This window comes from Microtus ochrogaster, unplaced genomic scaffold, assembly GCF_000317375.1.
Source record: "Microtus ochrogaster isolate Prairie Vole_2 unplaced genomic scaffold, MicOch1.0 UNK47, whole genome shotgun sequence".
NCBI classification, from domain to species: domain Eukaryota; kingdom Metazoa; phylum Chordata; class Mammalia; order Rodentia; family Cricetidae; genus Microtus; species Microtus ochrogaster.
The window spans coordinates 1,192,549-1,201,272 of NW_004949145.1; positions in this window are offsets into that span (position 1 = coordinate 1,192,549).

Sequence of the window (8,724 nt, forward strand, 5' to 3'; positions counted from 1 at the left end):
GATGGGCTGTCCCCCAACAACAGCCCAAGAGAAAAATCGCCGTGTGCTGTTGCAGAGGACCCAGGTCTGGTTCCTGACAGCTGTATCAGGCTGCTCATAACTACCTGTAACTTCAGCTCCAGAGGACCAACCAGCCTCTGCTGGCATTCATGGACACCCCCCCAACACACACAGGGGATGAGTGCACACAAGTACACACATGAAAAACCTGTGGGAGCCGTCTGGGGGCCAGAAAGCCCCTGTGATAGTCTGACCTCCACAAAGGATATTAGAGGGGAGGGGAGGCTCCCAAGTCCTTTGTGGGGTGGTGGGTTAACTACACCAGACATGATGCATTCACACTGGTGTCCTCCCCCCACCCGCTTTCTCTCCGCTCTCTGAGAAAGTTCTTGCTTTGAGAACCGGGCTAGCCTTGATCTTTATCAAGATTAGCTTGATCCCAAGCTAACCTTGAACTTAATCCTTTGCCTTTTCCTCCAGAGTGTTAAAAATACCACATCTGCCACCACACCCGCCCTCCTCAGCCATTTTAGCCATTCATTCTTTGGGGAAAAAAAAAAAAAGAATGTAAGTTACTTTTAGTTAACCACGGATCCTGTCTCTTTAGCCCCAGAGCTGTCTCTCCATGGCTGAGCTTCCCATCCATGGCTTAATTCCTATGGTTAAACTTCCCGTTCCGGCTTCCCTTTCCCACCATAGACGCACACGAACACGAGGACGGGCGTCTGTGGGCGAGTTCTGGCCGTTCTCTAGGACACCGTGTTGTCACTCAGGCTGTTGTTCTGTGCTATTCCCTTCTTATCAGAGTTGGGGAACAGCCTGCCCTCAGGCTTTGGAGGACATTTGGAGAGGAGCATACACGGGTCTGAATTGGGGGGAGGGAAACCCCACTTTCCCGGGACTGCTTCTCAGTCAAATAGCACAAATAGCACAAGACGATTTACCAATGTAATGTGCATGTCACTGCTCTCTGCAACCCAGGCAAGTGCCCCACGTCAGGGACACCACTGCCAATGCCCTCAGTCCCTGATCCCAGTGACGGACCTGCCCTTCGAAGGAGTGAAGACTCCAGGAAAGGGGTTCCTTTCTGACTTCCCAGGCCTCAGGGTGAGAATTCCTTTGGCAGCAAACACAGTTCATGCCTTCCTAAAGCTCCCCAGCCTCTTCGGAGCACCACCATAATTACGGCTCAAAATAATAATTAGCGCTTTCTCTTTGTACGGCACTTTGAAGCGGCGAGATCCTGCAGGGCAGGGATGTGGTTTGGTTCATCTCTAGGTCTCTGGCCCCTGGCACTGGAAGGCTCAGATTATATTTATTGGACAAATGGATGATGGATGGGCTGAGCAGGTGAGCTCCCGAGGAGAGGGGGCTGGGAAAGAGCACAGCGAGCAAGTGGCGAGTCCATCCCTCTGCGTCTCATGGAGTGTCTCCAAGCCTGAGTGCCTAGGGCTGAGATTTGAGTGTGGGTTATCTTCTGATAACAGGTTCACTGAGATGCTTGAGAAAGGCCAGTTAAATGAGGGGCTGGATGTGGTTCCGTTGGTAGAATGCCTGCCTAGCATGCACACAAACAACCCTGGGTTCAATCCGAAACACCATATTCACCGGGTGTGGTCGTGCACGACTGCAGTCCCCGCAGGTGAGAGTCAGCTGCAGGTGGGTGGAGCCCTAGGCATTCGAGGGCAGCTTGGTCCACACGGTAAGTTCCAAGTCAGCTGGCGTCCACATAGTGAGACACTGTCAAAAATTAACAAACAAATAAATGAACAAGATTGGGCCTGAAGAGGGGGCTCAGTGGTTAAGAACACTTACTGCTTTGTCAGGGACCAGAATTTAGATCCTAGAATCTACAGCTCACAAATGCTGTAACTCCAGTCCCAAGAGATCTGACACAACCTTGTGGCCTCTCTGGACATCTGCACAAGTGCTGACACACAGACAAAAACAGACATATGTACACACAAATACAATGTAATACAAAGCATCTTTTAAAATTGGGGTTAGGTGCAACTCAGGGATTAACAGTGTCTGCTGATCTTACAGAGGACCTGAGTTCAGTTCCCAGCACCCACATCAGAAGGCTCACAACCACCTGTAACTCCAGATCCAGGACATCTGATGCACTCTTTTGGCCTCTTTGAATGCCTGTATTTATGTGCACATACCCACACAGACATGAGGAACAACCATTGATGTTGACCTGTGTGCATGGACACACACACACACACACACACACACACACACACACACACCCCATACACGAAGAGGGTGGGAACTCACTCAAGTCCTCTGGAAGAGAGGAATGCACTCTTACCTGCTGAGCCATCTCTCTAGCCCCAACCTTGAACTTCTGATCCTTCTGTCTCCATCTCCCTCCTGAGTGCAGTGCTGTGATTACAGGCGTGTACTACCAAGAACCTCCATTGTAACATACAGTGGGTGGGATGACATGTGTGTAATCCTAGCACGGAGGAGGTAGAGACAGGAGGATTAGCAATTCAAGGTCATGTTTAGCTACACAGCAAGTATGAGGTCAAACTGGGCTCATGAGACCCTGTTTCAAAAAAAAAAAACAAAACAAAAACAAAAAAAACTGAGGCTGGAGAGAGGCTCAGCAGCTAAGAACACTGGCTGCTCTTCCAGCGGACCGTGTTCAGTTATCCCACCCACATGCTGGCTCACAGTCACCTGTGATTCCAGTCCCACGGCATCCTGATGGAGGAGGGTCATCTGTCTATCTGTTGCTTTCATTGGTTAATTAATAAAGAAACTGCTTGGCCTGATAGAACATAGGTGGGTGGACTAGACAGAACAGAATGCTGGGAAGAAGGGAAGTGAAGCAGACGCTATAGCTCTCCTCTCCAAGATGGATGCAGGTTAAGATCCCTCCTGGTAAGCCACCACCTCGTGGTGCTACACTCATTAATAGAAATGGGTTAATCAAGATGTGAGAGTTAGCCAGTAAGAGGAGAGAGCTAATGGGCCAGGCAGTGTTTAAAAGAATACAGTTTCCATGTAATTATTGGGTAAAGCTATCCATGCGGGAGCTGGGTGGGAGCCCACCGCTCCTCACTACAGCATCCAACACCCTCTTCTGGCCTCTTTGGTTACCAGGCATGCACATGGTAGACATACATACTTGCAGACAAAGACACATAAAAATAACAAAAACATCTCTAAAAATAAAACAAACCCTCAAACAAGCAAAAAGAAAGACTAACATTTTATTTCTCAGGATAGGGTCCTGAGAACATGAAATGAACTGTCTTGCAGACCTGTGAGATGTGTGTCCTTGAACTCAAGATGTAGCTGAGGATGACCTTGAGGTCTCACTGCGCCCCCTCCCTGGTACCCCAGAGCACTGGGATTGCAGGTGTGCCCCACGTGTTATGTACAAGGTGCCGGCGATCTACCCCAGGACTCCGTGCACTCCAGGTGAGCATTCTGTCGACTGAACGGTATGACATTCTCAAGTCTCTCAAGTGGCTTCCATCAGGCCAGAGACGCTCGAGTGTCAAGGGCTTCCTGCACCTCTGTCCTGCATCACCCCGAAGATCTCAATGGTGGCTCTCCCTATCTCAGACTCTCTCCCCACTCCACCCTCACACCCGGGGGATCTGAGAGTAAAGAGCCTGGTCACCTTCGTGATGGCCTGCACCACCTCAACAGCTGCAACATGCAAATTCGAGGTCAGACTGGAGTCACAACAGGGACAGTTTATATTGTGGGACACAGTATTGTCAGGAACACACACCTTCGAGAACTCAAGGAGAGAGAGGGATGGGAGCATTTCCCAGAATCATGTAGAACCTGTGGATGAACTCTTTCTAGTTTCCAAGACAAGTCAGTCACTCCCAGAAAGAGAAAGTTGACCAGGTTCTCCAGCTTCTTTCTTTAGACCCCGTTTCCTTAGTCTCAACAGCCCATCATTGCTCTGGCGCAGCTCATCTCAAACTGGATGGAAATCTGAAGGCTCGTCATTTCCTTATTGTGGATATTGGATAAAAGGGACAAGTGCTAGCCTAGTGCCCAAGGGTTCATTGAGCTCTATCAGCAGTCTGGAGAGTTAAATTTTGTTTAGCCAGTTGGAGTGGAACTCAGGTTCTCGGGGTTGGTGGCAAATGCCTATACGCACTGAATCATCTTGCCAGTTGGCAATACAATCTTTTATTTATTTATTTTGAATTTAAATATTTGTTTGTTTGCTTGTTTTGTTTTTCGAGACAGGGTTTCTCTACAAAACAGTCCTGGCTGTCCTGGAACTCATCCTGTAGACCAGGCTGGCTTTGAACTCACAGAGATCCTCCTGCCTCTGCCTCTGAGTGCTGGGATTAAAGGCGTGCGCCACCACCACCGCCCAGCTCTAATTAAGTGAAGGAGGTGCACACCATGGTGTGCGCAGGTCAGAGGACAACTTGTGGGAGTCGACTCTCTGCCTTTACCATGTGGAGATTGGATTTAGGTCATCAGGCTTGGTGGCACCTTTTCTCACTGAGCCATTTTTGGGTCACCAATGCAATGTTTTAGAGAAGAGAAAGTAGAGGGTAGAGACAGTTTACCTCACCTAGTCCTTCCTATTGTTCATTTTGAGCCTGGACAAGAACCTGTACTGTATTCCAGTACTGGGGGTGGAAGGATACCTCAGGGTCAGGGTTCATAGGCAGATTCTGGGGACCACAGAGAAGGCTCAGAAGCTAAGAGCATTTGCTGCTTTTCCAGAGGACCCACACTCTGTTCCCAGCATCATGTCGGGGAGCTCACAACCACCCGTTAACTCCAGCTCTAAGGAATTGGTGTCCTCTTCTGGCCTCTGTGGGCACATACATGGTATTCACTCAGAATGCGAGGGGGCACTCACACATACACATAAATAAAAACAATAAAGTAGGGCTAGAAAGAGAGCTCAGAGGTTAAGAGCACTGTCCGCTCTTCCAAAGATCCTGATTTTAATTCCCAGCAACCACATGGTGGCTCACCACCCACCCATAATGAGATCTGATGCCCTCTTCTAGCCTGCAGGCAGACTTGCGGACAGAACACTGTATACATACAAAATAAATAATTCTGAAAAAAGTAAATCTTAAAAAAAATTACAGGTCTGATTCAGTTAGTCTAAAAAGGAATCCGTGATTTCATATTTCCCATAGGCTTTTGGGAGTTGCCAATACTGCAATCTGAGGTCCTCACCTGGAGGAAAGGACCACACTCCCTCATGCAGAGAGGGAAAGATTAAATAAACAAACATCTCTGCAGTTCCGGATGACAGCTAAAATATGATTATTAATTTTAGTAATGACAATTTGCAAAGGGTGTGTGTGAGAGAGTGTGTGTATGAGTGTGTGTATGTGTGAGTGTATGTGTGTATATGTGTGTGGTAGGGTGAACCAGGGACCCTTCAGGGATCGTACAACAGCTGCAGCCCCTGTACTGGCAGCTGTTCCCATCACTCTCTGGGAGAGGGCATCCCAGGGAGGATGAGGGCTTGTGAAGGGTTCTCTGGTGGGGGCTGCCACTCAGACATCTGTACCCAGGAATTCCTGTGACTGTGGTGACTCTGGAGGCTGACTCACTGCCTCAGAGGTAACTGCCTGCTGCTTAACACAGGAGCTGAGTTTGAGATGCTTGGTGACAGAAACCCAGGCAGGCAGGAGCAGCTAAAGGCCAATATGGGTTTTCCTGGGAGTTTGGAGACATTGTTCAGGATAGTGGAATGAGAGAGGCCAATAGGAATGCCAGGAAGCCTTAGGGGCACTCGAGGCTTTTGGCTTGGGAAGGGCTGGGCCTTTCTCTATCTGTTTCTTCTCATCCCACAGGCTGAGAGACAAGGGAGTTCCCAGCTCCAAAGCTTGTCAACCTCAGGACCCACAGCACCAGAGAATGCCAGGGAAGGCCACTGATTGGCCACTGTGGGTCAGATGACAGTTCCACGCCTCCCAGTTTGCTGTCCTTTCTCTACTAAACTCTGTTCCCTCATCTGTGTAACATCCTGAACTGTCCTGGAACTCATTTTGTAGACCAGGTCTAGCATCAAACTCACTGAGATCCACCTGCCTCTGTCTCCCGAGTATTAAAGGCATGCCTCACCATTTCCCGGCCTAAAATGCTTAGTTTTTGATCATGGAACCATCTTTATTGGGGCTGGGACATGTCTCCACAAGGTACCCAGTCGCAAACCCAGGTTTCTCTGACTTTACCACTTTCTCTGGTCCATGTAATATCTATCAAAAAGCTAAAGGATGCCAGGCAGACATATTTGTTTGCTAAGCGCCTTGGCCTGCAAGTGGCCTATGTCATTTCTGCTCCATCTTACTGGTAAGAACCAAACACAAGGCAACACTCATGCCTAGAGAAGTGTAATCCCTAGTGTGAAGAGACACCCCAGCAATAATCTGATGTAATTCCATGGAAAAAAAGAGTTGGCTGTAGCAGTCACTGCAACTGTGTGGGAAACTGTGATGGTTAAGATTGATTGCCAAGGGGTTGGATGATGGCTCAGTGGTTAAGAGCACTGACTGCTCTTCCAGAGGACCTGGGTTCAATTCCCAGCACCCACATGGCAGCTCACAACTGTCTGTAAACAACTGACTGCAATCCCAGTCCCAGAGGACCAGATACCCATGGCAAAACTGCAATACACATAAAATATAAAGAAATAAATAAGACTGCTTGCCAAACTTGAGAGGTGGCTCAACAGCTAAGAGCACTTGGTCCTCTTGCAGGGAACCTGAGCTTGGATCCCAGCACCCATGTTGGGCATTTTAAAAATACTTGCAACTCCAGCTCCAAGGGCATCTAATACCTCTGGCCTCTGTAGGCACCTGGACTCAGTGCACTTACTGGCATGCACACATACACAGTTAAAAACGAAATGAAAATCTAAAAAGATATTGATGACTGATTTGAGCGGCTGTAGAGTTACCTAGCCCCCAAGCATACTGCGAGGGATTATTTGGGTTAGGTTAAATCACACAGGAAGACCCACTGTAACCATGGGTGGTACTATTTCCCTGGCTGGAATTTCTGGAGAGCGGAGCACCAGTATTCACGCCTGCCCATTTCCTGGAGGTGGTTGCAATGCCACAATGGACTGAATCTTCAAACCTGTTCTCCCTTAAGTTGCTTTGGTTTGATATTGTGCTGCCAAAAGGAGAGAGATAACTATTACAGAAATACCCTAGGACTGGGTGGGTGGGTAGTGTTGTCTAACTTTCCTTTGGGTTGAAATCGGGAAGAGTAAGCAAGCTCATAAAACTCATGGCTCATGGAACTCAGAGTGACAAGATTCAATCGCTAGGACTGGGAAAGGGGCTCAGCTGGTTGACTGTGCTTGCTGCCGAGCTTGACAACCTGGGTTAGCCTCCCAGGATCACATGTTAGACGAAGAGAACCAACCAACTCCTGAAAGGTGTCCTCTGGCCTTAAATGCACACTGTGGCGAGTGCATGCGCACTCGTATGTGTGTGTGCACTGGCACCTGTGTGTGGACACACACGTACAACATTTAAAGATTCCATTCGATCGCTGGCGAGAGATTCTCAATGGAGAGTATGATTCCTGACATCAACTTCAGGTCTCCACATGTCAACATGCAGACTCCCACGTGTGTTCCCATACATGTGCAAACACACATAGGGAAATGAAAAAGAAACCCAAACAAATCAGCTACAACAAGTGACTGGAAGATAGCTGGTTGTGTTGGGGGTGTGTGTGCGCATGTGTGTGTGTCCACCCAGTGCAAGTGTAGTGGGAAGGGAGACGGAGTGTGTGGGAGGGAACCTGCTGACAGAGTAAAAAAGTCAGGAGAGACAGAGATAGCCTGGTGCACCCAGAGCCTTTGTACCTTGTATTTGTTACTGAAAGGGGCACAGAGCTGTTCCTAGCAGGGTTTTGTGAGAATGAGACGGGTAAGCGTGCCTCTGCCTTCCGAGGTTCACCACGGAGGAAATAGTTAACCTTCATATAACTCAGTTAACATTCTAAGAATTCCTCTGCATGGCCAGGACTCAGGATTGGATGATAGCTAAGCGTGTTCACTGGGGCCAGCTTACCCTTTAGCTCTGGTAGCTCAGAGCCAGGGAGGAATAATCAATTCTGTTTACAGTCCTTGTTCACCTTTAGTCTTTCTTTCAGTCAGTTACAAGCAGCCCGTGATCTTTATCACTAGCTGGAAGGTCGGCTGGTTTATCTTTAATCTAGGCCTGGAAGTCAGCCCTTGAACATGAATTACTGACAGTTTGGAGATTTTCCGTTTCAGCGCTAGGCACAGGCCTCCTCCTGAATTTCCTACTTCTCTACTCAGCCCAACAGACCCAGCAGCAAAGGCTGGGTGCTGCTTCTGGGGCACATAAAGTTGGCATCTTGCTAAGGGGACAGTTACGCTTTCCATTTTCTTAGTTTGTCCTCAGGTGTCATCTATCTTTTTGCCTTTGGGCTTTGTTTCTTTAGGCTGCACAGGATTTTCTCTAGTGTGGGAGGGGTTGTTTCAAAAATGGTCCATCTCTCAGTTTAAATACGGGCACCACAGACGTCTGCTTTTGTAAAGTTATAGAGCACTGATTATGTCATTTGTCTCAGAGAAGCTAACATTGACATTTTATGCTTCAAACTGTGCCTTGAAAGCACTAGCTACAGAGGATTCTTTCATTCCGTTCCTCCATCATCAGCATCCTTGCAAAGTTTAAGTCATAGAGAAACACTTAATTGGGTGGCATACTCCGCAGG